Source organism: Oryzias melastigma, linkage group LG16 (assembly GCF_002922805.2).
Source record: "Oryzias melastigma strain HK-1 linkage group LG16, ASM292280v2, whole genome shotgun sequence".
NCBI lineage: Eukaryota > Metazoa > Chordata > Actinopteri > Beloniformes > Adrianichthyidae > Oryzias > Oryzias melastigma.
Genome location: NC_050527.1, coordinates 6,460,443 through 6,469,359, shown reverse-complemented (window position 1 = coordinate 6,469,359; position 8,917 = coordinate 6,460,443).

Sequence of the window (8,917 nt, the reverse complement as noted above, 5' to 3'; positions counted from 1 at the left end):
AATATTTACAAATGGGGACAGAAGATCTTCTTCTTGCATCAAAGCGGAGTGCATGTTCCAGCTGATAGAGACCATTGACTGTATGTGAGAACTGGACTGAGTGAGTGTGATGTCACCCAAAGAAAATGTCTTACTTCCGGCTACAACAAAATCAAGTTATTTCAGTCACCATTTTATGCAGTACGGATCTCGCCATGCTGGAACCAGAAATCATAAGTAAGCAGCGATTGGTCCGAAATGGTCTGACTCAATGTAGCTCACCAATCAGGAGAGAGTCTGTTGGATGGCCACACCCCTACCACTTAAAAGTGGGCTTGGGAGAATCTGTCAGTGATACTTATTTTTTCACGATTATTTTCTATTATGGAAGCTAAAAAATCAGGTGCCTCAATTAAACTATGTGGTTGCGTCGAACGTTTGAGATGTTCATCGACTGGCTCTCCCAAACCCACTTTTAAGTGGTAGGGGTGTGGCCCTCCAACAAGCTCACTCCTGATTGGTGAGAGTGGTTGCCATTGAAATTCTGACTCAGACTGACTTGGACTGATAAGTGCTTACTGACAATTTTTGGTTCCAACATAGTGACGTCATTTCACAAAAAAAAAAAAAATGGCGACTAAGGATTTAACAATTCTTTGTGAATTGATAAAAAAACGATTCAAACTCAACATATTCATGGGTGCAGAAAATGTAAAAATTGGGTTGTCTCGGCCTGTGCCTCAATCATGAAAAATGCTGAGCAGAAGATATTTTTCCAAGCAGGCTTGCTATGAGTGTGTCCACGCCAGTGAGTGTAGCAGAGGGCTGCGCTTTCCTCCTAGGAAATTCCTGAATGTCCTTCGGGTTTTAAAGTTTCTCATAAGTCAGTTCCTCCAGGACGACGCAGCTTCTCAACTGTTTCCCTTCTGACTTCTTCTCGGGAGCCGTGCTCTTTTTTTATTAATTCTACTTTGTCATCTCTGTCTTTTTTTCTCTTTTTTTAAATTGTCATTTGCACTGAGTACGAGCGCGGGGGAGTGCTTGCTCAGCGGCTGGGGTGGGTTTGCGCTGAGCGGGCATCACACATAGAGCACAACATGAACAGAGTATGAAAGGATTTGTAATCATTTCAGTATTACGTATAATTGTTTATTTGTATTTAATCATTTTCTGTTAATAGGAAAACAGATAGTTTTACCTAAGGGGCTTAAAAAAACATACTTGCCCTTAAAATACCTTTAATTCATTGTGTTGAGAAAAAAAATGGGGAAAAAAAATCTAAATTTAAAACTATGAATCGAAACAAATTGTGGCTTGACTGAATCGTCACATCCCTGGATACTAAACTGACTTTGTTGGAGCCAGAAGAAAGTATTTTTCTATCGGTGATGTCACACTCATCCGTTCCAATTCTCACATACAGTCAATGGTTTGGAGGATGCTTCATTTAGAGCCGTCAGATGTGACTCTCAAAGCAACAGTATGAATAGGACGGCTCAGGCTGGATGGGAAGGGATTCGTCAGAGCGCTTAAGGCTGTACAGAGGACCAGAACATTAAAGTTGTCTGGAGTTAATTCTCAGTCCTGCTTAGTCCGAGTGCTTCCATGAAGCTGTGACAAGTGTTGAGGCTTTTGTGACGTTAAAAAGGAGGTTTTATTGTAGTCAACAATGCAATTATTTCTGCAGTATTATGCTATAAAGAGTGTGTTGTAGCCATGTCAAATTATATAGCAGGGATATATGGTGAAATATACTCTAAATAACTTTTCTTATAGCTTAGAATAAAACTGTCCTAAAACCAACTTCCACTCCTTCACCTTTATAAATGGTATCATGCAGTTTGAAGGAGTGTTGTGTCTTATTTTAAGCTTACAGTGTACATTATAAAAAACTTTAAGATGTATTAAAGAGTTAATGGGCTTTAAAAAACTGTAAAAACTGAGCTTTCATTGAATGTGAAATTTACTATTTTTAATATAAAATGTGTTTTTGTTCCTTTTTGCTAAATCTATGAAATGGGAGGGATTGGATGTTGAAGTAATGAATACTTTCTGTTATGAAATACATAAGTACTCTATTAGACAGATATAGTAAGAGGCGCCATGGCAGGGGGATTTCATTCAATTCTGTGCTGCTGGCTCTCTACTGTGGAGCAAAGCACATTCTCTGTCTCCTGGGCTGCTTGTCCAGTAACTGTAAAAACATATTTTTAAATATATTTAACCTTTTTTTCAGTAAAGCTGAAAAAAATAGCTTTTTTTTTCTTTTTCTTTCATCTTGACACTTTAAATTCAGGAAATTAGCTCATTTTGTTAAAGGTCATTAGTGCAAGAAAAATAGAAATAATGAAGAGGGAACCTAATTTAATCCTGTCTTTTTTTCATTTATGGATATTAAATAAGCCAAATATATTTTAAAAAATCCCTATGTCTAAAAAATTCAAATTAAATTCCATCCTGTCAATTCTGGCTGTACCAAAATGTCAGAATTTGCAAATTTGCTGATTTTCTATTAGCAAAGCGTGCTCAGTTTCAAAGCTTAAAGTGCGATGAAAAGTGTGTTGAAAAACTTTAAAGTCAGCTGTAAAAGGATTTAAAAAAAGAATAAAACTTTACAACTGGATGAGCCTGTGCGTTACTTCTTAGTTTTGGGGGTTTTTTTCACCTCTTATTACGCATCTTCTTGTCAACCCACTTCCATGTAGACTGATACTGTTTCAGTAAATCCAGTGGTTCAAGTAGTCTTTCTCTGTCAGAAAATTCTGGAAGACTGAGTTACTTAAAAAGATCACTTTACAAAAAGTAATACATAATGTAACATCACAAGATATGATAATTGAAAAGAAAACAAATATGGGATTCACCTGCACTTCCTGGCTGCTAATCACAGATAGATGGATGTTGGTACATTTATTCATTCTCATGTAAGAAGTTTTTGAACAGTTGTGCACTTCCCCCTCAACACACAAATGTGCTTTCTAACAGTAGGCTATTTTTTCAGAATAAGGAGTCTTTGATAAAGCAGAACTATGAAATTTAAATTCAAATCATCAAATGTTATGATGATTGTTTGCTCAAAGTTTTATTGTTTTTTGATGCGTCTCACTCATGAGTGCTTTTGATGTGCACAGCTTCTCGTAGTCGCCTCTTCTCTATAGTGGGCTGCATATCTAACTTGGACTGCAAATTTAAAAGACGAGAAGAAAATTGGGTTACAGAAGAAAATTCAAGTCTTTTGCTTAAAAAATTGTGAAAAATTATGAGGGTGAACAGATTTACAGTTCTGATGGCAGCCCAGTCGTTTATTATTGATCTTAGAGAGGTCCATGGGTGAGAATACTCACAACTAAGTGTGGCAACAGCTACTAAAAGGATGAGGCTGATTACTGACTGTTACATCGGTAACAGTTCAGCTGACATACTGCAAAACACTCAATATAATGTTGATAAAGATAGTTCATACGTTAGTTAAGCTTGTAAACAGTTTATTAATATTGCCTTTATAGACAATTGTCTCATGGTAGATGTTAATGTGGGCTGCACGGTGGCGCAGTGGTTTGCGCTCTTGCCTCACAGCAAGAAGGCCCCGGTTCGACTCCCGGCTGGGACCTTTCTGTGTGGAGTTTGCATGTTCTCCCCGTGCATGCGTGGGTTTTCACCGGGGACTCCGGCTTCCTCCCACCGTCCAAAAACATGCTTCATAGGTTAATTGGTGACTCTGAATTGCTCCTAGGTGTGAATGTGAGAGTGAATGAGTGTGTGATTGAGGCCCTGCGACAGACTGGCGACCTGTCCAGGGTGTACCCTGCCTTCGCCCATCAGCAGCCGGGTTAGGCTCCGGCACCCCCGCGACCCCGACAGGGACAAAGCGGTCAGGAAAATGAATGAATTATAATTAAATAGATGTTAATGAATCTTACCAAGTATGTTAATGAACCTTATTTGGCTTATTGTGCTAATAAATGTCTTACTAACACCCTATGAACACATTAATGTTTGTTAATGTGGTAATAAAGCTTGTTAAAGAATCTTATTATGATATGATTCCGATACTTTTATATAAAAGAATACAGACAAACTAGAAAATAATAGAGACAGATTTTGAGAAGCAATAATTTTGTGGTTTTCACTTCCAAATTATAAGCATATTTTTCAATTCATATTCACATGCAAAACAAGAATTCCCGTCTTTACTAAAAAAAACTCAATTCCAAAAATAACCAAGAACATCAAAAAATATATTTTTTTATTTCATTAAGTGTTGTTAAAATAAGATTTTTCCTTTTTGACCTCCAGCTTTGGCATATAAACTCCTTTTTCTTGCATCTCCATGACATTGACCCAGTGTATCTCAAAGCTGATTTTAGTTGGTTATGAAATTCTAACAAAGTCCTGATTTCCAGGTTATAAGAGGTTTGTTTTCATTCATTCATTCATCTTCCAGACCGCTTCTTCCCTTTCGGGGTCGCGGGGGTGCCGGAGCCTATCCCGGCTGCTGATGGGCGAAGGCGGGGTACACACTGGACAGGTCGCCAGTCTGTCGCAGGGCCTCAATCACACACACATTCACTCTCTCAGACACACCTAGGGGCAATTTTAGATTCACTAATTAACCTACGAAGCATGTTTTTGGACGGTGGGAGGAAGCCAGAGTCCCCGGTGAAAACCCACGCATGCACGGGGAGAACATGCAAACTCCACACAGAAAGGTCCCAGCCGGGAGTCCAACCGGGGTCTTCTCGCTGTGAGGCAAGAGCGCTAACCACTGCGCCACCGTGCAGCCCTGGAGGTTTGTTTTATCACTCTTAATGTTTTTGTTTATAAGGGGTTCACTCATAGACATATGTTCACTGTACCTACTGGAAGTCGCACAAGACTAGGGTTGAAACAAAAAAACGTCCATATCTCTATATACAGTCAATGATCTAGAGGTTTTTAATTCCTGAGGTATGGAGCTTTCTAATAAAGTTTGGAAAATAAAAAATACAGTTATTGATGGATGTCTAAACCTCAGTTCTGTTGAGAAAGGTATTATTGTTCTGAAGACCTGAAGTCTCAGACTTAATATATCCCGTTGATGTCAGAATGTAACTGATGTCATTTTATCCTTCCTACACAATTCAAAGGAAGAACTGAAGTGTTTAGGCAAGGCAAGGCAAGTTTATTTGTATAGCACATTTCATGTACAGAGACAATTCAAGTTTCAGTTTACAGACTTTTCAAATGCAGGAAACGCCCCTTACACCAGTAAGTATCTGGTCAACAGACAATGAGTTATAAAACCTTTTCTGTCTGCAGGCAGAATTTCAGATCACACCCAGTGTGGCCAAGAACAACTTTTTTATGATATATAAATATATACATTTTATTATTTTTTAAATCCCTCATTTAAGTATCCTATCAGAAGTGACTCTAATGGGCAGTTTGAGCAGCCCCAAAACACCACGGCTCTAGAGGAGATCTGCATGGAAGAACGGACCAAAATACCAGCAACAGTTTGTGTAAACCTTGAGAAACTAGCAGAAAACCTTTGACTGCTGTCACAAAGTACTGAGTTTAACTTTTACTATTGAACAAGTACCTATTTTCCACCACAATTAACAAATACATTCATTTATCATCAGACAATGTGATTTTCTGGATTTTTTTTTCTTGTTTTGTCTTTCGCTGAGGTGTACCTATGATTAATATTACAGGCCTCTCTCCTCTTTTGAAGTGGGAGAACTAGCAGAATTGCTGGCTCAAAGAAGAAGAGCGCCTCCACTGGCCTCAAAGATACATGCTGGCAGATGAGGAAGCACAACTGCCCCAGTGAGAAAAACAGAAGGAGAAAAAGCAGCCAGACAGTTGCACATGGAGTAACTGTGTTTAATCAGAGAAGAGGAAGGAAACAACCATCGTTTATAGAGGATTGATGCCCTCTGGAGTTTTTAAATGTCTTTGCATTCAAAGCAAAAGTGTAATATAAAGTTGACCTAAGCTGATATTGATTGGATAGCCTCACAGCTTGTAGGTAAGAAACAAATAGTGTCGCTCTGCATGTGTACATACCAACTAAACTCTTGAATTTGGTGTCGTTGGGAGACCTACCAGTCGAGTCAGAGGGCACAGGATATTTTTTTCTTGTCTGGTTCAGGAACTCTTAAAAAGATCGGCCTCCACGATAATGAACTGGAGCAACAAGCATTCAAGAAAATTCTGGAGTAACAGATCTTCGTGGTGTTGATCCAGGAAAAGGCTTTTTTGTCTGTTTCCAAATCAAATTCTTGTCCAAGGAGATAATATTCTAGACTTTTTAAACCCATTTAATACCAAGTTATTCTTTTTTTATTTATAATGTCCATTATCTTGTGTCAGTACATCCCCAATGTCAACATCTGAAGTATCTTCTTGAACCATGAAGTGTTTATGGTAAACTGGACTAAAGCAAACAGGTAAGGAGCACATGGCAGGTTTTCATGCTATAACAGCTCAAATGATGTGGATCGTTAGAAAATATTAGACTCCCTTTTTAGTAGACTGTGGTAGAGGGGTGGTAAAACTGGAGTAGTGAGGGACAAAGTTGAAATACCACCCCACAAGGCCTACCAGCCTCTTCACCCATTTCTTGTTGTGTGGGCGCTAGGCATTCCAGATGACTTCAACTTTGTCCACAAGAGGCACACTCACACTTCTGAGTTGAGTCAGAGTCAAGTCAGCATTGACAATGCTGGTCAAAATAATTCTTAAAAGCCTGAGATGGTCACAATTGGTTGAACCTTTCAACCAAATTCTCAGTCTGCGGGTGGTATGGGGTTGTCCATATATATCTGATGCCCAATTCCTTCTGCGGTTGTTTCATGGTGCCAGAGGTGAAGTTGGTGGCGGTCCAAGATTTTGTCTGGCAGACTCTGAAAAATAGCTGGACAGGGGCATTGATTATTGTTGAGAAAAACCTTCAGGAAAACGTGTGGAAAAGTCACAGATCGTGAATATATACAGTATATATACTGGTAACCAAAGCTACTCCTTTACTGTGGTCTGACCACATCCATGGCTATGCGCCAGAATGGGGTAGATGACAAGTAATAGGTGTAGTGGTCCCTGTTTGACTTTGATGTGTGTGGTGACTTGACGCTGAGCATGTAGAGCAGAACTGTTTGATGCCATGGAACATTGTTGACCAGTAAAACCGTGATCCCAATCTTCTAAGAGCAGGTCATCTAATTTTTCTCAATACTTCTAGACTGGGAGTTCTTAACGTGAAAGTTTAGACTTTGTTGAAGGGACAGTCTGAGGCCTTATGGCCAGATAGCAGATTAGTAACAAATCTCTTCACTACAAATGGAACTGACCTGTTGTCCAAACTTATAATTCTTAGGAGTTTCCTGATTTTTAGTAACCTGTTGCCCCAATCTGCTAACCTATTTACTTCCCATTGGTTCTTGACCTTCTCATATGCTGTCCTTGCGTCCTTTGTAAGACAGCCACTGTTCAGGCCTGGTTAATAGTGGCATTAACGTATCAAGATGAGAGTTTTGCTTTACTTCCTTAATCAGGCTCATCTGGCTCCAGATCAGTCCCAAGTTTTATTATTTTTGGATGTATCCCTTTACCCCTCCAAGCATTTTTCCTATGTGGCCATCCCACTTGTGACACCAACTGGCACACTCTGAAGGAGAGTTTGACAATCATTGCAACAAATCCACCCAATACAGTTCAGAGTTTGGAGTTGTAATTCAACACCAAGCAAAGTTAACACACTTCAGTGACGTGCGATGAGGTTTAAGGCTGGTAAGGCACTGATGTTATGAGTCAGATTTACAAACACATAAACCCTATAAAGTAGCTTATTCACCATTTGATTGACAACAGTGAATGTGTGCTGCAAAAAAAAAAATGATTTAAACATTATACAAACTGTATTATAGAAAAAAAACACTAAAATTGTTATTGACTTACTTTTACTTATAAATAAAATTCATGGCTCTCCTTCTGAGTGATGTGTCTTTAAAAAAATCCTGTGTTTATACCATTGACAGTACAATCATCAATTTAGAAAATGTTGCTAGACAATATTAAATGGGCAGCTGCACTTGACTTGTTACCACTAATTCTATTATTCTTTAGCCGCGGTGTCACATTCTCTGGGATCACCAGCACCCTCTGCCTTGAGGCATGCTTACTGCAGGCCTCACCTAGTGTATTTCTAAAGCTGATTTTTAAGCAGATAAAAAACACTAAATGAGTCTGAAACTGGCACCAACACAATTAGACAGTTGGTGATAAATTAACAAAAGAGGCAATAAAAAGAAACCATCGTTTATGATGATAGAAAGTTCAAAGTAAAGTGGACGTGTCAGTTGCCATTTTTTTGTGTATTTGAACAAGAATTTTTAAATTTGCTACTTTTTTAACCAAAGAAACATGAAAAACCCACATAGAAAAAGGTAGTCATAAAATATTCGTAAAAAATACTCTGATTTTTATTTTTTAATCAAAAAATATACATTCATTTCATTTTTATAATTTTTAAGTTACATTTTCCAGGTGAGGCTGTAATTCACTGTCACCCCTGACACTTTAAAGTGCAGCAATCATCTTTGATGGATAGAGGTCTTATTTTCACATAAGGTTTTTCTATGCGATTACAAAGACAACGTTTTAATTAGATTTAGAAAAAGAATTATGACACTTAGAATAACGGAATTTGATGTTCTGTAGTGTATTGCCTGAGCATTTTTTAACCATGCTTGTTTTTTATTTTTATTTTACTTTGTTGTTTCTCTTCTTAGTTGCTGCATTTACTTATTTTATACCTGAACAGGCAATAAAACAGTCATCGTTGTCTTCCTTTTGAAGGATTGGAGACAAAAAACGATGCAATGATGCCAGAAATCCAAAGCTACCTCAAAGCCTTCTTCTAAGAGGGACGGAAAGCAAAAAGAAGGGTTGAAAA